The sequence below is a fragment of the Hemitrygon akajei genome, chromosome 23 (genome assembly GCF_048418815.1).
Source record: "Hemitrygon akajei chromosome 23, sHemAka1.3, whole genome shotgun sequence".
NCBI lineage: Eukaryota > Metazoa > Chordata > Chondrichthyes > Myliobatiformes > Dasyatidae > Hemitrygon > Hemitrygon akajei.
This window is the reverse complement of record NC_133146.1, coordinates 41,473,659-41,501,236: the sequence shown is the minus strand read 5'-3', so window position 1 is coordinate 41,501,236 and position 27,578 is coordinate 41,473,659. Positions and strand designations below refer to the sequence as shown.

At 39.0% G+C, this 27,578-nt stretch overlaps 1 protein-coding gene across 5 annotated transcripts in view; it reads right to left on the bottom strand.

Moving 5' to 3' along the window:
* Positions 1–27,578, bottom strand: part of LOC140715093 (heparan sulfate glucosamine 3-O-sulfotransferase 1-like) — a 166,186-nt gene that overhangs the window by 36,428 nt on the left and 102,180 nt on the right. The window contains exon 1 of one of the 5 annotated variants that reach the window (XM_073026826.1): positions 20,475–20,495. The exons of the other annotated variants lie outside the window; for them this stretch is intronic. The gene's annotated coding sequence lies outside the window, so the exon portion shown is untranslated. Of the gene's footprint in view, positions 1–20,474; positions 20,496–27,578 lie in introns of those variants that run through there. 5 annotated transcript variants of the gene reach the window in all.

The following is a 27,578-nucleotide window of genomic DNA, read 5'->3' as shown; positions in this document are numbered from 1 at the left end:
CAGGGGCTTGATGTCTTTCTTTCAACTACTTATATTCTCTGGCTATCTGGAGAAGACAAATTTCAGAGTTGTATTCTGCATACGTACTTTGATAATAAAGTGAACCTTTTAGTAGATGAACTGATGAACCGCTATCTATGGTCCCACTACCATGGAGCTCCAAAACTGCAAACAATGGCTCAGGAGCAAGAAAGATTAAACATCTCAGATACCACAGAGAGATGTGGCATGAAAACAAGCCCTTTGGATAGCAGAATTTCTGCCAAATATCAACCACTAATTCATATTTAATCCTCCATTCTCATCATTTTGCCCCAAGATATTGTCACACTAGGGATAATTTACAGTGGCCAATTAATCTACTTGACAGCCCCACTTTGGGATGTGGAAGGAAACCGGAGTACCAAAATGAAAACCATGTGGTCACTAGGAGACCATGCAAACTCCACACTGAGAGCACCGAGGTCAGGATTGAATCTGGGCCTTTGGTACCATGAGGAGGTGATGCCACTAGCTGATCGTTGTGCCACCTGTGATTTAATCTAATCTCTACACCACTGTATTAGGAGATTACTCTTTTATATTCTTTCCAATGTGAAAACTTGAACAAGTTCTGTCCACTGAGGGAAGGCTTCCTATCCTGTGGTTATGCAGCTTAGCTCCAAGGTCAGAGGTTAGGTTTGATGTGCAATATAATCAAATTGTTCTTGCCAGAAGCAGGCATCGAGTGGAAATGTAGGAGTCTGTGTTAAGCCAAGAATCATGCCATTATGGAATAATTTCTTTAATTGTGCAGCACAATAGGAAAATATCCAGGGTCTTGAAGAGATATTTATTTAAGCTACCCTTCTGTTTGCCTCCCCAAGCACTGCAATGAATATTCAATGTTATGAGCAACATCTGCTGAGTTCCTCGGGCATTTTGGGGGTTCTTCCAGATTCCAGCATCTGCAGTCTCTTGTGTCTCAATTGGATGACAGAATTGGGACTTGACGTGTGGGGACTGGTAACTGGTGGAGTTGAGAGAGATTCATCCAAAACACTTGCTCAGACTTATTGATGAAGCCACAGACAGAACAGTTCTGAGTTAAGAAGTCTGTGCCCATTTAGAACCAACCCTGACCCTTTACAATCCCATTGACTTTCCACTCAAGCATTATGTGCATAAGTTATGAGGAATTACCATATATAACTATAACTTATAATTTATAAATTATATGTAATGTCTTCCAAATATAAATATTCATGGAATTATGGTGAAAAGATCAACATGGATTAAAAACAGATTGGCAGATTGTTATTTAGAAAGAAAAGCTTGTCATTTACCTACCTTTATTTAGTTCTGATAAAAAAGTTCACCAACCTGGTATATTGTTATTCTTATTCTAGCTTCTGCCCTCTTTCTTTCCAGTCCTGATGAAGGGTTGCGGCTCAGGATATCAGAAGTTTATTTCCCTTCATTGATACTGCCTGCCCTTCTGAATTCCTCCAACATTTTAAATATGTTGGTCAGATATTCAGCATGTGCAGAACCTCTTGTGTTCCTGGTAAATTAATTATGCTTCTCTCTCCATGGATACTACCTGACCGGTTGAGTATTTCCAGCTTTTTCGGTTTTCAATATTGACAGCCTCTGACTAGTGTAGTACAATGGAGATCATTTTATGACTCTCAGTTATTTACAATTTATACTAATCACTTAGATGAAAATAATTGAGTTTTACCATCTATGATGATGATAATGAGTAAACAGAGTGTAAGGTGGAGATAAAGTCTGCAAAGCTTTGGAGTCCGTTTAAGTGACTGTGCAAGAGAGTGATTGATGAAGTAATTTGGGAAAATATGATAGAATTCTCTTTGGTAATCAGGTATTTTAACTGATAAGAAACTCGAAATTTTGGTGTGCAGAGGCATTTGCAGAACAGGGTTTGCTATTGCCATTATAAAAAGAGAATCAGAATCTGACCTCGTCGATCCTTGAAAGTGAACTGACGTTCAGCAAGATCTTGGTTGATTTTGATCCCCATAACCCCTGAGCCACTGGCATCCATCAATACAGCATATAAAGCAATTCTACATTGTCCTTAATCAGAATGGAATTGGAGTACAAAAGAAATCATGTAGAGATTTAAAGAATTTTGGGAAGACCATACCAGGTTCTACAACTAAGAAAGGATCTACTTGGCTTTGGCTATATTTGGTTATATTCATAGAATGTTTATAGAGTTGATTACATTGAGACATATTATATCCCGAAAGGAATGAAGAGGGAAATTATTAATAGGGCTGTTATTGATTAAGAAGAGAAGCATGGAGTCTCCGGTTGATTGTAGAATTTATTTGGCTGATTCACACACTGTGGACATAGAGATTTGAAGATGTAATCAAGTTCTGTCCAGCTTGACATTTTATGATCTATACCTGTTTTATAAGCAAATTGCTAGAATCTGATCTTGCTACTAAACTGTCCAAATGCCAGGGATAATTAATCACCTTAAGGAATTCCTACTAATTGAACCTGACTGCAGACCTTTGAGGAAGCTTCAAGAAGTACATTTTAAGAAATATTAAATTATACTTTAAAATCAAAATTGTCTGTACTAACTGCTATCACCCAATCTAAGAAACACATGTCTCTGCTTTTTTAACATGTAATTTTCAATGAATTAAATATGGAATTATTTGCAAGTTGTGGATTAATTCTGTAATTAAAAAAGCTTTTTAAAAAAATTATAAGCACGTTTTTCAGTGTATTAATTACATTTTAGCAAGTAAGATTGATAAGTATGTCAAAGAATATTTAAAATGAAATTTCAAAAGATATATTTTAAAAAGAATTGCTGATGGCAGATATTAAGTTTGTTGATATGACAGCAAGGAGAAAAAAAATTCAAAATAGATGTTATTTTAGGTACACCTTGTCACAGAAACAATGATTGATTGAAGGTGGGACTAACTCAGTTTAAATCAAGAGATTGATTGCATTTTTGTAAAATACAAAGAATGTGCTTTCCTCCTAAAGGAGAAGCAATTGAGATATTTATTAACAATGACTCAAGCATTGTTGTTACAATCAGGAACAAATTTTGTTTTGAGGGCGGTCAATTTGGCATTAATAGCACCCTTCATATGCCTGAGTATCCTTGCTGGAGAACACCTATTATCCTCATGAGCTTAACCCACCATCCCCATATCTCCAGGAAACTTGAAAACCAACCATTTTTTCCAGAAGCGGAAGAACCACCTGCATTCACAGAGGGTTATATGAGTGAAAACTTGCTCATGGCAGCAGGCATCGGTGCAGAGCCACACTCAGTGAAGGCTCATACAAGTTCTGTCAAAGTCGCCTGCATCCCTGTATGTTCACCATTAGTCAGTACATGCTAGAACCAAGCAACTGAAAGAAAAATTGTAGGAGGTATGAAAATGGGCATGCCCTTTCATTAGTAAGCAATTGCATTGGCATAGCCAGAAATCGAAGGAATTTTCTTGTTACTGAGACTTATTTATGGAAAAAAATGAGGAGATCACATTTACCTCTTAAACACAAGTACTGTAAGTGTGGCTTCAGAAGTATTACACAGACAAGCAGGGAGAATAGATTGGATTGGTTATGATCCAGCCAACATGACAGCACATTCTATTCCCTGTTGGTGGTGGGGACAGTTAATGAGGCTGCTCAGCTGGATACTACACTGCATTTTTAATGTTTTCTTCCAACAAAAAAGAGCCATTTGGCCCATTGAGTCTATGTTGAATCTTAGAGCAAACCCATTAATTCCACTGCCCCATTATTTTGCTGTAGGCCATTCTCTCTCCCACTACCTGCCATACCACGAGTTACTTACGGTGGCCTATTAACTGGCAGTCAGCATGCCGTTGAGAACTAGGGGGAAATTGAAAGCAACAGTTACAAGGAGACCAAGCAAGTTCCACATGGACTGCAGTGGAAGCCAGGATTAAACGCAGGAGTTGTGGGACAGCAGAATTACCTGCCGAGTCTTTGTGCCATCAGAATTGGATAATGATTGTCAGAGATACTCATAAAAGCTTCTAATGTTGTGCTGTTAAACATCAGGCATTATCTGTTGTTTCATTTCCTATAAAAGTTAAGAGAGAAATAAAACTCACGGCTACATACTATGCAAGACTTTAAAGATTTTTCGAGCTGTGGTAATCTGCGTGGCACCTGCGTTTCAGCCTTACAGTGCTAACTGTTCCCTTAGGAGAAAGGAACAGGAAAAATGAGGAATGGAGTAATATTCAAAAAGCCTTGCAACTTAATTTGCCTCAATTTGCTGATGAATTGGCATCTGGTCCAAGAGAACCGTGCGTGAAAGCTGCTGCTGTTTCTCTGTGTTCTAAGAGATCCTTGAATCACACTTTGATGATTGTCTTTATTCACTTTCTAAGACAGCAAAGGTGCCTTGATTGCCTCTAATATCAAATGTCCAAAAGAATAATGGGGAAGTATTGCTACTGTAATCAATATTACAGCTGAACAAGCGTTACTGCCTGCAAAATGTCAGGGAGAAGTGAAAGGAACATTTAATCCACTCGTTGCCCTTACATGGTTATAGAAATAAAGGTCAAGTCAACACTGTCCTCCCTCCTGCTAGAAATCCCCAGATCCTGAGAATAAATTTTTAAAAATGCCATCGTAATAAACTGACAAATTATAATTCATAATGAGGAATTATCATGCCAGGTTGTTCACACTAGAACTGCTGGCTTCTCTTCTTTGTGAAACCTTTACTATCAGTAAGCTGTGCTTCATCCTGCACTATTTCAACCACAGCTCTTGGATCTTTTTTGTCAGTGTGTTGTGCTTAGAGAGCTTCAGTGATTGATTATATGAGGCCACTCTCCACAACATTGGCTTCCCACTTGTCTAAAAGTATGTCCCTCATATTCCATCTGAGTAACTACCAACCTGATGGTCAATCAACACCTTATATTCTGTCTGGGTACCCTTCAACGTGATGGTATGAATATCGATTTCTCCTTCTGATGAACAGAATTTCACCTTTCCTCCCTTCCTCCCACTCTGACCTTCTACTTCTTCCCACCAGGAATCTTCCCTGGGCCCCCCTCCTCTTTCCCTTACTCCTATTGTCCACTCTCCTCTCCAGTCAGATTCTTTCTTCTCCAGTCCTTGACCTTTCCCACCCATCTGGCTTCACCTATCACCTTCAAGCTAGCCTCTTTCCAATACATTTTAATTCAGGCCTCTTTCCTCTTCCTTCTCAATTCCAGAAGAAGGGTCTTGGCCTGAAATGTCGACCGTTTACTCTTTTCCATAGTTGCTGCCTGACTGCCGAGTTGCTCCAGCATTTTGTGTGTGTTGCATTAAAAATACAGAGTACCACATTCTACATATCTGATTGATATTGTTTTAGTAATGTATAAAGCATGAAGCTTCCCTGTATAATTAGCATGCTAGGATATTTATTGGGTATTGCATTTTTGTTACATAAATTATGAAGTATTTGTATATCGACATGTTGATGTGACATATGGTGCACAGGAAAGAATGCAAGATTAAAAGATGTGCAGCCCGAGCATTGTCAACTTCCCTTGCTGGTTCAGTGCCACCACCTGTTCTTCTCCCAGCCCTCCTGTTTGGCTGTAGTTTTGGCTTTGAAATAAGCATGGTGAGAAGTTAAAGAAGGCAGCAAGATTTATCCCATTACACTTGTAAATCTTTCAGGATTCAGATCTTTGTAAAGAAAATGGATGCTGATTTGTGCTCTGCATTAAAAGAAACACTTATTTTTCCTCGATTGGCTGAGGAATTTCTTTGCTTGTTTTTAATAGGCTGAAAACAATGTTGCATGTTATCCGAACACTTATCCCTAAATGCTCCACAAAGATAGCAATCTTGAATTGTGAAGTTTATAGAGCAGCATTATTAGACTGCTCTGCATAATACCTCTCCATATTCGTTTCACTGTGCCACACTCTATTAATCTATTGCAATCTCTTGCAGCTGACAGCATTTAGCTCAGCAGCATCAACTCTACATCTGGTGCTTAAAGGCACACTTCTCCTGGTGGCGGTGCTCAGCATACTGATGACACAATAATCGCAGGCTTTGTGGGTGGCGGGTGATGAAGGACAGGTGGTGAGTGATGGGAGAATGGGGGAGTCACTGTGGTGTGGGAGTACAACTGAGTGGTTAGAGGGCTAAGCTGGTGTAGAAGATTAGCCATCTGAGGCATGTTCTTGAGCAAAGGTTAAAACATAGAACAGCACAGTACAGTACAGGCCCTTAGCTGTTGTACTGACCCCTTAACCTACTCTGTGATCAATCTAACCCTTCCCTCTCACATAGCCCTCCATTTTTCTTTCATGCATGTTCCCGCCTAAGAGTCCCTTAAATGTCCCTAACGTAGCTGCCTTTATCACCTCCCCTTCTCCAAGGATCTTATTAAGTATACACAAGACACAGGTTCTACCCAACCAGTCATTTATCCAGCCCTCCATAAAGGTTGACAATATTGCCCTTGAAAACATAAACCGCTTTTCCTACCTTGGCAGCAAAAGCAGACATCAACTCAGAGATCAATCACTGTCTGAGTACTGGTAGAGGAGCCTATGCAAGATTAAGGAAAATAATCTTTGAAGACCATGGCCTGCAGGTACAAGTAAAACTTTTGGTCTATGGAGCGGTCATCCTTCCTACATTACTTTATGAATCTGAATAATGGACCTTCTACAGTAGGCACCTGAAAGCCCTGGAACAAAACCACCAAGGATCCTTACAAAGGATTTTGATGAGCAGCTGGACTAACACCAGCATACTGAAGGAGGACTAAAGGAACAGTATCTTCACCATGATAAAGCAGTACCAACTCTGATGGATAGGTTATGTCATCCAGGTGCCCAGCTCATGTCCCACTGAACAGATCCTTTATGCCAAGTTGAAGTAAGGTGAGTGAGCAGCTGGTGGGCAAAGGGAAAGCTTCAAAGATAACATCAAAATCAGGCTGAAGAAATTCAACTTGACATCTAAAAACTGGGAAGACAATGCACTCAATAGATACACCTGGAGGAAATCTGTTCAAGAAAGAGCTGCGCTACATGACGATGCAGCTGCAAAAGAAGAGATCGAACCACCAAAAGACCCAGCCATTAACCACAGCCACTGCTAGGGTGTATTCTGGAGTGCGGTAAAAGGCAAATATTAATTTGAACAGCAGTCATTCTTCAGATTTGAATGTGCCTTGTGGATTGAATTTAAAACTCAGCTTTGAACAATGGGCTTCCTGGAACTGCAGGTTGGGGTCAATCGCAAACAAAGAAACACTCCACTTAGACCTCAGATGCCTGCATATTCATGAATTCAGCCTAGAGTCAGAGGTGAAACAATATGTAATTCAATGGAAGCATTGTAGATCATTGTAACTATAGAATTGCCTTTGATCCTTAGCATATAAAAATGTCATGTAATATTGGGTTGAACAGGCCTCTTCTTGCAAGAGCAGTTTGAATTATAATGCTGGCTACTCGTTTTTTCTAATTGAACACTTCTATATTCACTAGCTTCAGTGTCTCTCTGGTGACTTAGTTCATGCGACAATAGCCACCACGTACTCTTGTCCATCTTGTTGCAGAATTTGTGGATCCTGGATTGGCCTCTACAGTCACCTGAAGATCCATCAGTAGAAAACTACTAAGGAGAACATCTTACCTGACTCGAGTGATTGCACTACCACCTCCCCCCAAGATGTGAATTTTATGTTTTTAGAACTAATTTTAAACTACCTGTAAAACAAAAGCAACAAAATAAAAAGTTATTGGCTTTATACTCTGCCTTATTTTTTTTTCCCAGGCACTAAACCATCAAGAAAATTGTTATATTTTGGATTAAATTCTACTTTCTACTGGAGTTGTTCAAATCAATTCCTGAGCCATTTATTGAGGCTGTAGAAATATTTTTTTAACTTTTCATATTGCTGATACTAGTTCACTTGATTTGGATTTAATGAGAGAGTAGAGTGATTGAAATCCCAGAATAGAAGCTGAATAAAAGAAAAAACAAAGGGCATCTGTCAGTGAGGTTGTCAAATGCTTCTCCACAACGTAAGGTTATGTCTGATGAATCAATCCTGTGTGGTGTTATTCTGAAGAATTACCATGAAATCGGGCAAATCATATTAACAATGTAGGTCTATTTAGAACTGCCAATATTAACTCCAGGTATGTTCTTTCCTCCGACAACGTCTTTCCTTTTTAAATATTTAGCCAATTCCCCAGTAAATGATGTGATAGTTTCTTCCTCAATAACCAGCTACCAAAGCATTCCATATTTAAATGACCTTCTAATGAAATTTTCTTCCAGCTTCCTCCTTCACTTTTCTAGTAATAAACCAAATTATCTGCCTGCTCAATCCATTTCAACCACATGACTGCCACTCTCCTGAACCCTTCATAAATTCTATTCCCAGTTATGCTTGATATAAAAGAAACCAGTCATAATTGAGGGCGTCTGACCTGAATTGATTGCATCAAAACTCTAATTAATCAAGAATTGAATAGTCATGAAAAAAAGTAACTCCTAATATCCAATGTAAACAATTCCCAGATCTTGATAGCTTTTTACACAAGTATCATTTTTGCAAGATTTCATATTAACCTTTTCATTGGCCTGATGCTTACTGTATAATTCTGTGTTCTGATGGTATGCCGAAATCTAAGCCTCCAGTATTACCGTATTTTAGGATCGTCCTCCATTCTACTCCTGTTTGATGATTAAATGCTTCCTTAAGTACAAAGGCACTCAAAAGTAATTAATCCCAAGCCCTCAGAAAACTTCCAAGTAAGCAATGTGCACAGCAGCCTAGTGGTTAGTTCTTCGCTTTATGTCACCAACAATCACCAATCGGGTCTCAGTTCCCGCCACTGCCTGTAAGGAGTTTGCATGCTCCCCCCATGACCGCATGGGCTTTCTCCGGGTGCTCCGGCATCCTCCCACATTCCAAAAGTCCAGTTAGGCTTAGTGAGCTATGGGCATGCTATATTGGTGCTGCAAGCATGGCTGCAGTGGTGGGCCGCCCAGCACAATCATCGCTGATTTGATTTGATGTATTTTACTGGGTGCTCTGATGTGCTGCACATGTGACAAATAAAATTGATCTCTAATCACTTTAAAGCAGGGGTGTCAAACTCATTTTAGGTCACGGGCCGGATTGAGCAAAATGCAGCTTCATGCGGGCCGGATCAGTCGGACGTGTGCGAACGCAGCTTTCGTTGCCTCCGTTTTTTCAGCCTGCTCTCATGTGTCTCAGTCTCTGCTATAACTACAAAGTGTTTCACTTTACAAATTCCGTTTCTTATGAAGAAGACTGCCGAGCAAGACTGCCGAATAAACACTAAAAACCCTGAAAACCTGGTACCTGAATAAACTCAGCATTAGCCATATCATACGCCATAGGCGCTTCGATTACTGGGGCCAGCTTTAATAGTAATTAGATATTATCTCGTGAGCCAAAGATAATTCCACCGCGGCCCGGATTTGGCCCGCGGGCCTTGAGTTTGACATATATGCTTTAAAGCAACCTGTTACCTGTAATAAAGATTGGTTAAACTATTTTTAATTAAGATGCTGGTACAATCAATCATTCAGATATGTTCCTTTGCTTTGATTGGCTATCAAGTTCCTCATGTCTGAAACCATCACCCATTGGGCCTTTTCCCATGGTACAGATCTCTGTACCCAATTTTATTTGACATATTTAATACCTATCAAAAGTCATGCGAAAAGATAAACCAAAAATATCTTTGGATACAATAGGTTCTTTCAACAGCCTCCTAGATAGGTACATGGAACTTAGAAAAACAGAGGGCTCTGCGCGAGGGAAATTCTAGGCAGTTTCTAGAGTAGGTTATGTGGATGGCACAACATTGTGGGCTGAAGGGCCTGTAACGTGTTGTAAGTTTCTATGTTCTATGCTCTATTTGAGCCCCATCATTCTGGGATTCTGAGCAATTAAAAAAAAAAGCCATCTGCTGTTGAAGTCCATTGAGAAAATGAATATGTAGAGTTCTATCCCTTGGCAGTGTTTCAATATGCACCAGGGAAGAGTTAATTTCTGTGAATTTTACTGGAACAGCTTAAAAGCATAAAAAGGAAAGAACTATACCCACTTTATGAATAATAGACAGAGCAATGCTAACTTGCAGTCCCTCCGTGTTAAGACATAGCACCAACCAAGTGAGCTAGGCATTTCTGGCTGTGCTTCAGATGGTTGTTTTTGAGGTATTTGCACCTTGTGAGAGGTGCCAGATTTATTGTTTTTTTGTAATCGGTAACATTTTGAAGAGCTTTACTTTCTTCATCCGGAATCATCCGGATACAAATAAAAATAAATATCAGGATGCAGTGAATGCTCCCGTGTAGCAGTGTTATATCAATAATGCCCCAATGAAGCCTCTTGTAACATTTTAACTGCATCAAGAAACATCTGCAAAACATGGAACTTCTACCAGAAGAAAGACAAAGGCAGCAGGTGCATGGGAACACCATCACTGGTAGCGACCCCCTCAAGTCACACAACTTCTGACTAGAGAATGCACCACCCTTCTTTCATTAGAACTGGGTTTCTGTCCATCAATCCTGTTGGGAGTACTACCATGAGAGGGACTGAATTGTTTGTCAGATTTGCACCATTTCTCTTCCTCTAGCGTTCTTAGGCATACAGACCTTATCTTGCAAAGCCATCTAGTTAGTTTCTCATCAAATCTGCTTGTCCAGATTTAATTCTGTAATGAATAATTCATTTCATTTTAAATTGTGGTAAATACTGAAGCTGAGAATGCAGAGAGGCAAAATATTTTTCCTATTAAGTCAGGAAAGTAAACCCAGTCCATCAGAAATAATGCACTCAGGCTTAAACTGACTTAGTTTTGTCACATAAAGTTTAAAAAATACTAGGACAACAATAACTTGCACTGATATGGAATCTTTAATTTGTAAATAACTCTTAAAATTCAAATAACTGCACAAACTGGATTTAAAAAAATCCAAACTTGTGCAACCTTTTCTCAACACGTTCTTGCAAGTAAATTGTAACTTGTAAGTGTTCTTGGCAATGATTCATCATGAAGCATCTATTCACATTAATGATTAGTGTCAAAGAAAGGGATTTATTTGGGTGTCGTCAAAATCTGTAGATTGTAAGTAATTTAACCAATAATCAGGATCTCAATGATGTTTAACAGTTACCGTAGATTTCGCATCACAGAGCGCACCTGATTAAAAGCCGCTGGCTCTAATTTTAGAAAGAAAATCAATTTTGTACTTGTACAGGCCGCACCGGATTTTAGGCCGCAGGTGTCCCACGTTGTAATATGAGATATTTACACAGAAAGATATTACACATGAGGATTTTTTAACTTTTAATTAAATCCATATGGTAACAAACAAATACATATTGCAAATGCTTTTTTTTCGAACCGTGCCTGTAATACGGCTACTTTTAAATATACATACGTATCGGTAACACACAAATTACGTTGCATATACATTCCAATATCTCCTAGCGACTGGTAAAAATATATATACTGCAGCCTACCAGGAAAAGTTATTGATCGCCTTTAACTTAAAAGCAGCGTTTTGGCTCCGCCGCTCCCCCCCACCTTCCCGTTTATCGCAAACCGGTATTTCCCACAAGACGTGGCGAAACCGGATGTGATATCTAGCATTCTGGGCTGTAGTACAGAAAACATACTAACAAATGAATTACTAAGTGAAAATATTATAAACTAAATAACTGCCATAAAGGCAGCACAATGCTTTTCTTCGAGTGTTTTCCATGTTGATGAGGGTGAGTACAAATGACTGATTTACAATAATTTAATTGTGAAAGTGCGCTTGATTTATCATACAATTTCATTGGACCTCTGTGAACTACTCATCAATTTTATTGGTCTACTGTTACAAGGCAAAATGTTTTTGGCGGCATGAAAAAAAATCATGCATTAGCCGCACCGTAGTAGAGGCCGCAGTGTTCAAAGCTGATCAAAATGTGGGAAAAAAGTAGCGGCTTAAAATCCGGAATCTACGGTATATGGAGACAGTGAACGTTTGATGACTCTGGTTTGATTTAATACATCAGAACAATTACAAAATATATTTGTAGATAACTGAGAAGAACTCTTGGCATATAAAGAATACCCTGGAATAATATTCAACTACCAACAATGCATTAAAAATGAAACAGTATTTTAGGCTTACAAACTTAAATTTCTGAGTATTAGACTTTCAGATTCTATAATGGCTGGCCGATTCTCATCATTTACTTGTCGGATATGCTTTGTTCCACTGAATAAACTGCTTCTCCAAAATGTCCAAGAAATCCTAAATGACTTACTCATTGAACCTGTTTTGAACGTTATTACCCTTTGGGAATCCCTGGCTTCTGCTTACTGAATGATAGAAAAGGCTGCTCCCTCAGTGATCTACCTACATGTACCATAGAGGAGTAACTTATCTACAATCCAGTGCATTCCAATTAGATGAGCCATCAGTTATCAGGTCAGTCCTTTATTTGAGACAACTCTTAAAAAAGATGTACCCTGGTTAAGGTTTCTTCTGCCATGCTGTAGAGATTTCATTTTAGCAGCTTCTGCAAAAGCAGTATGTCCTTCTGTTAGAAAACTTTGGTTTTGGTTCGTGATAAGATTCCCTACTGTTCAACATTGCAGTGTTGTGTGAGCCAGTCAGGATGGTGGAATCAGAAGAAGGTTCTTGAGAGAGCGGGATGGAGAGAGATTTGTGACAGATAGTAGTCTGGTTCAGGGTTGATTTTTGGTGGGAGCTGTGGAGAGGACAGTGGGGAAGAAAGAGTAAAGAGTTAAATTGTACCACAGAGGCAAAATTCAAAAGGGCAAAGAATGCAGGACTGAAAGTGCAGTGTTTAAATGAACATAGCATTCAGGATACACATGGTACAATCAGAGATTGGTCAGAATGACATTGTGGGCATCACTGAGTTGTGGCTGAAAGAAGGCAATAGTTAGCAGCTTAACATCAAAAGAAAGGACAGGCAGGAAGGCATAAGTGATGTTGTAGTTCTGTTGGTAAGAGATGGAATTACATCTTTAGAAAGAAATGAAATAGGGTCAGAGAATGTCAAATCTTTGTGGATGGATTTAAGAAACTGAAAGAGTGAAAGGAACATCGTGGGAATCATATATAGGCCTCCAAATAGTAGCCAAGATGTAGGGTTAAGACTGAAACGGGAGCTGGAAAAGGCATGTAATAAGGGTAATGTCACAGTTGTAATGGGGCACTTCAATATGCAAGGGAATTGGGTGTCAGATCGAAAAGAGGGTATTTGTTGAAAGCCCATGAAATGGCTTTTTAGACCAGCTTGTGCTTGAGCCTACTCAGGGAAATGCTATCTTAGATTGAGTATTGTGTAATAGCCCAGATCTTATCAAGGAGCTTAACGTAAAGGAATGATTGAGTTCATACTGCTGATTGAGAGGGAGAAACATAAGTCACATGTATCAGTATCACAATGGAATAAAGGGAATTACAGAGGCATGAGTGAGCAGTTTGCCCACGTGGATTGGAGAAGGATTCTGGTGGAGATGATGGCAGAACAGAGATGGCTGAGTTTCTGGGAATAGTTCACAAGGCACAGATTCTGTGTCCCACAGAAGAAGTTAACAAATGTTAGGGGTAGGCAACTATGGCTGACAAGGGAAGTTAAGGACAGCATAAAAGCCAAGGAAAGGGCATATAAGGTAGCAAAAGTGAGTAGGAAGTTGGATAATTGGGAAGCTTTTAAAATCCAACAAAAGACAACTAAAAAAGCTATATATAAGAAGAGAAAAATGAAATATGAGGGCAAACTAGCAAATAATATAAAGCAGGATTCTAAAAGTTTTTCTTCAGTTATATAAAGAGTAAAAAGGAGGTGAGAGTTGATTTTGATTGAAAATGAGGCTGGTGTAGTAATAGGGCACAAAGAAATGGCAGATGAAATTAATGGATTCTTTGCATCTGTCTTCATTGTGGAAGATGCAAGCAGTGTGCCAGAAGTCTGAGAGTGTCAGGGAGCAGGAGTGAGTGCCATTGCTATTGAAAGGAAAAAGTGCTAGGCAAACTGAAAGATCTTAAGGTAGGTAAGTCATCTAGACCAGATGGACTACATCCCAGAGTCCTGAGAGAGGTTGTTGAAGAGAGAACTCATGCATTGATCATGATTTTTCAAGAATCACTTGATTCTGGCATGGTCCTGGAGGACTGGAAGACTGCAAATGTCAGAACACTCTTTAAGAAAGGAGGAAGGCAAAAGAAAGGAAATTATAGGCCGATTAACCTAAACTTAATGTTTGGGAAAGTGTTGGAGTCTGTTATTAAGGATGAGGTTTCGAGGTACTTGGCAACTAATGATAAAGTAGTTCAAAGTTTGTATGGTTTCTGTAAAAGGGAATCTTGCCTGACAAATCTGTTAGAACTCTTTGAGGACATAACAAGGAGTACGGACAAAGGAGAGGCAGTGGATGTCATTTATTTGGATTTTCAGAAGGCATTTGGCAAGGTGCCACACATGAGACTGCTTAACAAGATGAAATCCTGTGGCATTACAGGAACGAGACTGACATGGATCGTGGAATGGCTGACAGGCAGGAGGTAGTGACTGTGAATAAAAGGGGCCTTTTCTGGTTGGCTGCTAGTGACTAGTGGTGTTCCTCAGGGGTCAATATTGGAACCGATACTTTTTACATTGTTTGTCAATGATTTGGACAATGGAATTGATGGTTTTGTGGCAAAGTTTGTGGATGATACGAAGATAAGTGGAGGAGTAGGTAGTGTTGAGGAATCAATGCAATTGCAGCAGGACTTAAACAAATTGGAAGAATAGGCAAAAGAGTGGCAGATGGAATACAGTCTTGTATGATAATGCATTTTGGTAAAAGGAACAATAGTGTGCGGATTATTATCTAAATGGGGAGAAAGTTCAAACATCAGAGGTGCAGATGGACTTAGGAGTCCTCATGCAAACTCCCAGAAGGTTAATTTAGAGGTTGAGTCTGTGGTAAAGAAGGCAAGTGCAATGTTGGCATTTATTTCAAGAGGAATAGAATATAAAAGCAAGGAGATAATGCTGAGCTTTTATAAGACACTAGTCAAGCTGCACTTGAAGTATTGTCAACAGTTTTGTGCCTCATATATCATAAAGGATGTGTTGTCATTGGAGAGAGTCCAGAGGAGGTTCATGAGGATGATTCTGGGAATGAAGCGGTTAACATATGAGGAGTGTTTGGCAGCTTTGGGCCTGTACTCACTGGAATTTAGAAGAATGCATGGGCTTTCATTGAACCCTACCAAATGTTGAAAGGACTAGATAAGGTGGATGTGGAGAAGATGTTTCCGATAGTGGGCGTGTCCTGAACTAGAGGGCACAGCCTCAAAACTGAGGGGTGATCTTTTAGAACAGAGTGCTTAGAGGAATTTTTTTAGCCAGAGAACAGTGAATCTGTAGAAAGCTGTGCCACAGACTGTGGTGGAGGCTAGGTCCTTGCATATATTTAAGGCAGAAGTTGATTGTTTCCTGATTGGTCAGGACATCAAAGGATGTGGCAAGGAGGCAGGTGCATGGGATTGAGTGGGATATGGAATCAGCCTTGATGGAATGGTGGAGCAGACTCGATAGGCTGAATGCCAAATTCTGCTCCTATGTTTTATGGTCTATGCCTGAGAATGCTGTGGAAAGGAGTGTCCCCGTTGCACGAAGTGCTTTGTGCATATGAATGTCTCCAAGAAGAAAGGGTCATTACTCCCGAGAGAGAGCCCATTTGTTCAAGATGGATTTCGAGCTAAGTTGGAGTGTGGTCTGTGCTTTCACGTAAGTGGAATGCCCAGCACGTAAGTAAAAGACAACTCCAGGATAAGCTCCAACTTTACCTGCACATTGAACTGGTCTAACTCTAATGGGCCCTTTTATTTCTTTTACTTTTCTCTTTTCTACTAACTGTTTGAAAAAACTGAAATTAGTAAATATACCTTCTTTATAATTCTATGCAGTGTACGATCTGTTATTTCTTATTGTGTATGGGCAGTATTTGCACAGCATTCACTCCAATTGGGGTCTCTTTAATCAGAACAACACATCGTTCCTGGGTTGAACCCCAAATCATACTGACCCTAGATGTGTCTTGTTTGTGAACAATGGCCTTCTCAGCACTGAATCACATGGCTGTCAGCAGAGCTGGCGAACAAGCCAAGCTTACATAAAAGCCCAGTGAGGGGGCTACATCAAAAACTAATTAAGACGATAGCTGGGATTCCCATTGTTTATTTGGGACTCTATGCCCCTTAATTGGGACAGGAGACTGTGCCGAACAGGTTCTAACTCGTGTCAGTCACATGCAAGTGTGCGGCCGTTACACTGTGCTTAGAGCGATCAGTTTTTAAACAGCATCAGTAGCATGCATTTGTGTTCAAAAAGCAGTGATATTTATCACTGATAGCAGGTGAGAAATAAGCAGTATGACAATTCAGAAATGTTCAGTGCAGTTCCAAGCATTCAGGCTTGGAGATGCCAGAAATGGCCAGAAGTTTATTAAAACAATTTTACTACCTCAACAAATTACGAACTATGAAGAATTTGAATGTATCCGCAATCATCTTGAATATTACAATGGAAGTGAGGAATTTGAAGATACAATTGTCTAAAGCATTGTAAGAAGGCAGTCCATTATCTGCACTAGGCGTCTGTGCTGATTTTGTTCATTTACAGTCAATCAAAAGAGCATGGCAGAGGAATTCCTCTATGGATAACGATTTGGAAGTAATACACAGTTTTGTAGTACTGTAGAGGAACTGGTACGGTTCTAATTTGTTCTCTATTTCATTTATATGCATAACTTGTTACTCAGTTAAATGGTAGTTGGTCTTTTTAATGTTTTTAACTATTTCCAAGAAACTTCCGATAATTTGGTTAGCCACTTAATTGGGCCAAAATCCCTATGTGTCCCTATCAACTGGAATCCACTGTATATATCTCCCTATCTATGAAATTCAATCAGCAAGAGGTGAAATATTTTCACAAGCTTAATAATGAAGGGCAAACAGCCCTGATTTGTGCGGTGGGGCGAAGGAACTGCTTTAAAGATAACATCAGAATCAGCCTGAAGAAATCAACATTACAGCCACAAAACTGGAACACATTGCACTCAATGGATACACTCGGAGAAAATCAGTTCAAGAGGGAGCTGCGCTACATGAGAACGACCTCCACTGTGCCACAGAGAACAAACGGCAGCTGTGATAGGACAGACCGAAAAACCAAAAGCCCAAACAGCCTCCACATACTCTTGTCCGTACTGCACCAGAAGATGTGGGTCCTGGACTGGCCTCTACAGACTCGTGAGGTCCTTCCAATAGACAACCTCTTAGAAGAATACCATACTTGAGTTAAGAGGTCATACTACAACTAGTAGAGCTACATGTTGAATACTATTGACTGTTCTCCAACTTCACATAGTCAACATGGCTACACATTTTTTGTTTGATACTACTTTAGCCAGAGGCAATGTAGCCCCCAGTGTTGGTGATAAAAATTACAAGACAAAATCTTCTCATTTATATGGATATATTGTCCATGTGACATTGTGTTATTAGTTATCTTGACATGTCTGTAGCCTTCCAATAAGCAATGAGAAAAGCATGTTCCAGTTTGCATTATTGGGAATTAGGGTCCTTATGGGACTGTATGATACTTATTACCATATGAAACTGAGAAATGTCATCACTTAAATTCAATATGACACTCTAGTTCATCTCCTTTCTGAAATATTTCTCTGTCCCAGCATAAGAATTTGAAACACCTAGAATTTGACAGCCAAATGTATTTGAGAAACCATTCATGCTTTATTGAAGATTTGATGTCAGTCATGTTATCTGTTCATTGGGTGGAAGTTGCCATTGGCATGTGTAGTAACAAGTGAACAAATTTTGTGTGACATATTGAGAAGGAAATGGTTAAGGTTGCCTGGCCTGATGTGATCTGGTTAAAAATCTTCAAGTGAATATTGTATGGAAAATAAATCTCAAAGAAAGGAAAAACTTACAAGTATGTAGTACATTTTACAAACTCAGTACTGTACATTCAAGTGTCCTTCACAGCCAATGAATTGTGATGCAGAAAAACACTGTAATGGAAATTCAGGGAAATCTGTAATGCAGTTTGCAAGGGAGCAACAGCAACTGCTACAATGCTGTTCAGGAACTAATTAATAAATAATGGATCAGTTACTGACATCAACAAAAGAATATTGAAAAATATTGAAATAGAGTTTAAGGACATAGTATTATTTCTTAAAAATAATGCACTTGTATATAAACTAATTAACAGACTTTAAAACTAATTGTTCTGGCACCAAAGAAGGAGAGGCTGCAACAATTGCAAAAATGACGGGGAGGAGAAAGAGAAGATGACACAAACCGTGAGCAAGCAATCAATACAGAACTGATCAGCTCGAGAGAAAGAGGAAAGACTAAGGACACAAGAGGCACAATAAGCATCATTTGGAAATCATCCAATTTCAACTCCTGAGACAGATGATCCTTGAATAAATTGGATTCAAGTGCATCTCCTCCATATGTGAGAGAGGTAGGTATAATTGGTGTTCCCAGTAGACCGATATAGGTATTTTTGCTGCCCTAACAGATGGAAAATGAAATCAGCAAGTTATTCTGCCAGAAGGGAGAGTGTTTAAAAAAAATCTATACTGGTAAATATTGCACCCGAACTCAAATAAATGGGATGGAGATTGCTGTTGGTCACACCAGTGGGTGAAAGTTTAGCGTGACCATATGAATCAGAGGTGTTAAGACAGATTGGATATGTCTAAATTAACTTGATAGACGTGTGCTAATGTAAGAGTTAGTGGAATACAAACCACTGTGTTAACCACTTAACAGTAATTTACAGGTTTGAATACTATTTGTGTTGTATCTTTCATAACAGGTATTCTGTTTCCTGAGAATCTTTCACTGATAGCTGCAGTTTTGTAACTACAGTAAAACACAAGTATGTGGTACACACGTACTTCAAAGCTTAAAATTTGTTCTGATTATTGCAAGATTCACAACGAAAGAAACAACAGAAACAATAAAAATACAGATTTGGGCCGATGATTCAATTACGGTGTTTCATTAAAACAAGTCCAAAAGATATGCTGTAATTATCTCAAAAATACCTTTCATATACTCTAGCTTTTTGATGAATTTCTTCTGACAGCTTTGTGGCAGTATAAATAACTCTGTGGAAATGTTTAATGACTTCATTTTGTAACACATCAATTAATTCATGTAGATTACAATTTCAACATTTATAAGCATTCAGTTTGTGCAGCTTGGTTTGGATAAGGAAAACATTAGTATAAGAAAAAAATGGAACTATTTAAGCAGGTTTATAAGAAAAAAGGTGATTTAGCAATTATGAATAGTTATAAAACCTGGCAGTTGCCTATACAAAGTAATAAAATCACATTGTTTATAATTTAGTATTGCCTGTTTTTTGTTGTGGGCACTGAGAGGTTTTAATGCTTGCACTGTGGAAATAATATGGTAATGGAGTTAAATGGAATTTGTCAACTCACCCCCACTCTATTGCCATTTCCTAAAGCCTTTGCCCCAGCATTGCAGGAAACAGTGTGAATGATCTGCCAGGCTCATAAATCTCTCAAATCAGGAATCCTTTGATACTTACAGGATGCTGTTGCATTTTGAATTACATTACTGACAGAATATCTGCCGTGGACAGTTCACCCATTAAAACATTGCAGTGCATGAGAAGAAACAAAGACGTGTGGGAAAGTATGATGTGAGGAGGATACAAAGATTCTGCAGTGACGTTGAGTGGGAAAAGAAGTATAATGAGGGAAAACACATTATTTTTCAGAGTGATCTAGGTGTCCTCTTACAAGAAACAATGCTAACAAGCAGAGCAGCAGAATGTAAATGGGAGCTTTATTTTCAAGAAGGATGAATACAAGGGCAAAGAAGTCTTCTGCAAGATGTACATGGGCTTGATAAAGACAAGGACGCATCTTTGCACCTTTACTTGGAGAAAGATGTACTCACATTAGATGTGCTGTTGAACAAGGTTCACTAGATTGATCCCTGGAACAAAGGGGTTAATCAGAAATGGATGCTTTTCTCTGGAATTTACAAGATTGAGGAATAATTTTATTGGAGCTTAGAAGTTTCTGAGGGGCTTCACAAGATCAAAGTTGTGAGGATGTTTCTTCAAGTCTCAGGATAAGAGGATGGCCACTTATGACTGATGGAGATAGGAATTTCACTTCACAGCCAGTTGTCAATCTGGAGTTTTCAAGCCTAGGAGGCCTGCCTGCCGAGTCATTAAGTATCCTTAAGGCTGAGAAAGATTTGTGAACCGTAGGTAAATCAAGGATTATGGGCATTGATGTAAAATCAAATCAGATACGAACCCTTCCCTCCCACAGATGTTGTTCAACCAGCTGAGGTCTTCCAGCATACTCTTTGTTGTTCCAGATTCCTGCATCTGCTGTTTCTTGTGCCACCTGATACAATCCTGAAACGCAGAATGGGTGCAAAGAGCAAAAATGTTTTCCCTGTCCCCTCTTTTCATGATTTTAGGCAAGAACATGGGCAGATTCTTATTGAATTGTTGTGAGGTCAGGAGAGGAGGAGGAGGTTGTGAGGCATGTACAATCTTAATCACCTCCATTTTATCAGTAATAACCCTCTAAATTCACAACCAATGTTATGCCTTTCATCCTCACCATAAACGTTTGGGTACTGCCATAACTCTAATAAATCTTCATTGCAAACTTCAAACCAATTATCTCTTTATTGAAGTGTGCTGCCCGGAACTGAACGTGTTGAATCAATGATCCTCATATTTCATGATTAGGTTGTTTCCCTTCGTATACCTACTCCCATGAAATGAAAGCCAACTTCCCACAGCCTCTTTTGTATATGCAGATTAGTTTTATGTAAAATGTGTCTCAAGACACTTTAATCCCTCTGCTTTTCCATGTTTACTTGTCTTTTTGCATAAAGCAATATTCTGATCATCTTTCTTTGATCCCAAATGGATAACCTCAGACACCCACATCAGACTCCTTCTGCCCCATATTTACTAGCTCAATTTTTCTATTTCATTCTGTAAACTTGTTTGTTCCTATCTACACGTTTTACCGTTTCAACACTTATTCTCATCTATGATCTTTGTTCTACAATTCTCTAATCTTTTATCCAAGTCACCTTCATAAACCTATGATTAAATTAATGATATTCATTATCAAATTCACAGATGGTTGAGATACTATTGCAATCCTGATGCTGCCTAGGAGGTGTGAGGAAAGCTAACTTACTGTTTTATTTTTGATTAAATGTTTGAACTGCAAAGCATTTTTATCTTTAAGAGTGTTATTGTTGCATGCTTTTATTCAGTAGCAATGGCAATGCTATACATACGGTGTTTGCTATCTTTGTTCCCCTGAGTGATAATGTTGTCATTTACATCGTGAATTCTGTGGAGGAGTTGTCAATGTACTTCTCTGTCCCCTGCACCAAAATCTGAACATAAAATTAATTTATTTTTAATTGCACTGCTAGAAAAGCTGAAATCCTCCCTATATAATTGGTAGAGTCAGTACTGCCATTTCACTCATTGTCTTAACAAGGTATAAAGTATTCCTCTTTGACAAAAACTAATTTGCATAACTACAAGGTTAATTATGATAAATGGTCCATTCTACTAAATGCTGTGCGTGGGTAGTTTAGTATGAGGTAATGATGTACAGAGAGTGTTTCACATTGATTTTAGGTTATTGAGTCGATTTCAAATAGTATAAATCATTGCCTGTTATTGTTGATCCATTGCAGTTACATTATTTGTTTATAATGCATTATTATGTGAAAGAGTCTGATGATCTCCTTATCAAAATAACAATAAACATGTATGGGAAAATGGTGAAGTTACTGGCCCAGAATTCTCTTATATTCAGCTCAGTATTTTTTTGGGCTATGCATTTTAATATAACCATTAAACTAACATGAACTTTCTACAGAGGCACAATTCGGAGCATCCTGACTGGCTGCATCACTTCCTGGAATGGGAACTGTACGTCTCTCAATCGCAGGACTCTGCAGAGAGTGGTGTGGACAGCCCAGCACATCTACAGATGTGAACTTCCCACTATTCAGGAAATCTACAAAGATAAGTGTGTAAAAAAAAAAGGCCCAAAAGATCTTTGGGGACCCGAGTCACTCCAACCACAAACTGTTCCAGCTGCTATCATCCGGGAAGCAGTACCTCAGCATAAAAGCCAGGACCAACAGCCTCCGGGACAGCTTCTTCCACCAGGCCATCAGACTGATTAATTCATGCTGACACAACTATATTTCTTTGTTATATTGTTGTATATATTATTTATTATAAATTATTATAAATGCACATTACACATTTACATGGAGACATAACGTAGAGATTTTTACTCGTCATGTACATGAAGGATATAAGTAAGAAAGTCAATTCAGTTCAATTCAATTCAATGTGATTTACTTACTGCCAGGCTTTTAGAATTTATGATTTTCTCTGGGTCATCCATATGTGTGACAAACTGATGCATGGAAATACCAAACACATGCAGTGACTTCCAGTGGTAAGCAATTCACATCTGGATGTCACTTCTAGAAAAAGAAAGTGCACGGGTTGTCAATAGCACAGGCCTCACATGCAAAATCATGTCTTAAAAGGAACGCGAGGTCTCCTTCAGCAAAACCTAAAGGGGACTTGACTGAGCAGGTTCCATTCTGTGGAGTATAGTTGTGTGAAATGGATTCAGTAAAGCGTATTTTAGGTAAAAATTTGCCCCTTCTGTGTGGCTCCACTGAGCTGTGTCAACCCAGTATCCTCCCCCAGCGACTCCAAGCATCTCAAACTCTATAATCACATCTCCATCTCCACCCTACAATCCTTATCCCTCACAGCCTGCAATGCTTAACCCTCCTATAATCTCTCCTGTGCCTTGAGGTCCCAATTTTCAGCACCTGATACCTTGGACCTTCTCTCTCTCTCCTGGTAGACCCTCGTGTAATGCATCAGCATTCCAGACTCACAAGCTTTTGGATTAAATTGTGCATTTTAATTATGAATTATTTTGAGTCTAAAGCACAGTAGAACTTTGTTGTGTCATGCATCTCAGAGAAGTTTGCATTAGCTCATTGTACATTTAACATGCTTGTCCAGATGCCAAGGAATTTCTATGCAGATGTGTGGCACAACTCAGAACTGAAAGGCTTAAGTCACACCATCATCTATAAAAGGAAAAGTTAGATACATTATATTCAGAAGTTCCAAGTTATTGCATAATTTATTCTTTTCATGTGCTATTACTGGAATTTATTGATGATATGAGGTTGGGAAGTATTCACTTATGAATATTTTCCCCAGCTGCATGAAAACTTAAATGTTTTTAGCAATGTAAAACGTCATTTCACATCAACAGTAGCCTCACTCGGCAACGTTCCCTAACTCCTTCTGCGCTATACTGATGAATGCTTCATGCACGCATGCTGATCTCCTCAATTTCATCAACTTTGCCTCCAACTTCCACCCTGCCCTTAAATTCACTTTGTCTATTTCTGACACCTCTCTCCTTTCCTGATCTCTCTTTTTCCATAACCGGAAATGTACTGTCGACCAACATCTTTTATCAACCTACCAATTCTCACAGTTATCTTAACTATACTTTTTCCCACCTTGTCTCCTGTAAAAATGTCATTCCTTTTCTAAGTTCCTTTGACTCTGCAACATCTGTTCCCAGAACAAGGCTTTTTTTTTTCCAGGACGTCAGAGAACAGCGTTTCCTTTACTCCACCTCCTGCCCTCACCCACACCTCCTCTATTTCCTAGACATCCACACTCACCCCATCTTCCAGCCACCTTAACAAGGATAGAGGTCCTCTTGTCCTCACCTACCACCTCATGAGCCTCTGCATCTAATGCATCATTCTCCACAACTTCTGCCATCTTCAGTGGGATCCTACTACCAAACGTATCTTGACCTTCCCCCAATCTCAGCTTTCTGCAGGGATCACTGTGATTCCCTTGTCCATTTGTCTTTCCTCACTGATCTTCCTCCTGGCACTTATCCCTGCAAGCAGGAGATGTGCTACACCTGTTTAATTGCCTCCTCCCTCACCTCCATTCAGGACTGTAACAGTCCTTCCAGGTGAGGCAACAATTCACCTGTGAATCTGTTGGTGTCCTCTTCTCTATCTGGCACTCTCAATACAGCCTCTTCTATGTTGGTGAGACCTGACATAGACTGGGGGACCACTTCATCGAGCACCTCAGCTCCATGAACAAAGTAGAAGTTCCACATGACCAACCATTTCAATTCCTATCCCCATTCCTGCTTCTGTCACGATGAGGCCATTCTCTGGTTGGAGGAGCAACATCTTGCTATTCCATCTAGGTAGCCTCTAATTTGATGGCATGAACATCATTTTCTCCAACTTTAAGTATTTTTTTTCTTTATCCCTCCCTTTTCCATTTTCTGTAAGCAAGCAATTTTAGTGTTCATAATAATAAACTAATCTGAAATCAGGATCCATAGTGGGATTCAATTTATACAGACTAATTTTCTTATGTTCTTAAATGTTTCGCTTCTTCACTCTTCAAAGTTTCTTATCACTGGAACTGATTAAAATTAATTGAGATCTGCACCACATGTTCCTATAATGACATGAGAATCTCATCTTTGATGTAACAGGTTTTTAAAATTTGTATAATTGGCATGTTGTGTCCTTGCTTTATAAGGTCAGAGCAGATGGACTCATGACCTGTAAGCAATATGCACCTGGGCCACAAAACTAATCCCCAGACCTAGATATTGGAATTATAATGATCTTGTAGAAAACTTATCTATAATCCTGGCAGTGGATGCTAGAGAAACTTGTAACACCATACAAACTACAAAGCAGTAAAGAAAAAATAATTTCTGGTTAAATAGTTTATCTTAGATATGACTGCACTCAACAGTCACTCAGATCCAAACTTAAAGGCTCTGAAACAATTCCCACTTTCAAGAATTTACTTTCCAACACAATATCCAGTCATAGAATATGTTATGCATAGATCAGAACAACAATGATGCTTAAAACAAGTGTCAGGTGCTATAATGTAACTTGTCATTCACATCCTTTTCCATTGTTTCAAAAGTATTGATGAAGACTCTAGTTAGACAAGTCAACCTATCAATCATACAGTAATCTAAAAACAAAATACAGCAGATGCTGGAAACGTAAAATAAAAACACAAAATGCTGTTTAGGCAGCAACTGTGGCAAAAGGATCAGAGTAATCATTTCAAATAGATTATCTTATATCGGTTCTTTTATCTTGCATCTGCTTTGTTGTACAGGTATAAAGAAAAATGAAAATATACCATTATGAGAATTTTAATCATTTTACATCACTCCATATAACGTGAAAAATAACAAAATATGTTAGCCAACACCACTCATCATTACAGATGAGCTATCGCTAAAGTCTGTCAACAAAGCCCTTTTTAATTACTGCAGTCTTGCATGGATTTATCACACCATGCGCTGATTTAAGTATGAGTTCTTTGTTATCTAGGTTATTGCATGACCTCTGGACATTACAAAGAACCTCACAGCAAATGACTGTGTCTGAAGTCAATTTATTGTTACTTGTCAGAAAATATGGCCGCCCAGATAGTGCATGATGAACGCTGACCATATTATCTATCTGAGTGCTGCTCATTGAGGGTTAAATGTTGAGAAACACTCACATCACTTAATATGGCTTTGGGCCCTTTCATCTCATCACATCTCCAAGAACGCATCCTCTCATCCAAAAGATGGGAAACCAGCAGTCCAGCCCATTCTTGACTTCAGTTTGGAATTTAATTTCAAATGTCTGGAATTGGACTTGAAATTATAGAGGTCAGAAAATTAGGAAGTGTAGAGCTGATCTCATCTTGACACTAACTTTAAGTTCATCCGTTGTTGAAATGTGAACAATCTTGTGATATAATCGGGAGAGGGGGACAAGCCCATACAGGGCCAATATCAGTATTAGAGACAAACCCTTGAAATACTTCAAGATGTAGTTAGATATTGTGAAGAGAGAATAGCTTTCTAAAGCAGGTAAACTAAATCGGAGATTCCCCACCCTCAGTTGTACCTGTTTATACTGAATTAACAGTGCTTCAATATTTTCTTTCCAAAGGCAAGATAATGATTATTAGTGTAATGCTGCACTGATGTAATTTTACTTTCAAATTACAGTAATCCAAGTTTGTAAACAGCTTAATAGCCCATTTTACAGCCACATTGAATAAATCAAGATTTTGACTCTAACTACATGCTGTTTAATGCGGGCATGTAAATCTTTAATCCACTGGCCTGAAATTTCTCACTGACCATATTTTTTTGGAGTCTCTGATTAATGAAAGGAATTGTTAAGATCAATCACAAAAGCTGGAGCTTCTCCACAATAAAAAAAATAGTAATAGTTTAAAGTAAATTTCTTTAGTCAATGTGCAAATTTTAAGATTAAACTATGTAAAATATCATAGCCTTGATATTTGGATGTATTGTGATGTGTTTTGTGGTGCTATGTGACTGAGAACTTCTGGAGGGTAGTGAAGTACAGTTGTCACCATTTCTGAGTTGAATCATCCTATCTTGGAAATTTCACCAGGCACTTCTACTCACAAATTACCTTTTGTGTATTTTAACTGGATTTCTGCATCAGACAGACTCAAAGGATGAAATTCCCATGCAATGCTACTTTTGAAGTTGGAATATCTGTGCATTATGGCCCCATTCTGAACAGACTACATTTTGTAACACAACTGTTTGCGCACTCTCTTTCTCCTTTGGTTGCCCCTCAATTCTCAATATTGAACCATTCCACCAGACTCATCCATATCTCAATTCCTCCACACTCAACTCCCTCACTGGTCTTGACCCTGATCTCCGATACCCTTGACCTCAATCTGATTCTCAAGTGTCCTGTGCTCCTGATCGACACCTGTTTTTCCACTATTCCAATCACTTAACCCCACCTAGGCTCCTGTCACCAAGATGACACCATTCGTCAAACTCCTTCTCTAAGCCTAACCATGCCCCAAGAATATTCGTTCTTTACGTTGTCCTGATCTCCTATGGACCCAGCACTGGTATATGCAAATTATGAAGTCTTACTGTCGCACTTTACAGAAACACTGAGTCTGTGGGGACCATCAAACTCCTATCTACACTAACCCTGCACTAATCTCATTTTATTTTTCCTGCATTTTCATCAACTGCCCCTAAGGTTCTGTCACCTACCTACACAATTGGTAAACTTAAATTGGCCACTTAACAACTGGCATTGTTGGAATGAGAAACACACACAGTCACAGGAAGTATGACAGCACAAGAGGTCAGTATTGAATGCCTATCATTGGAGCAGTAAAGCAGCACCTCTATTAGCTGGGCCTCTCTGGGCCCTAAGTATTAGTCACCATTGTTTCCACTATCTGTGTA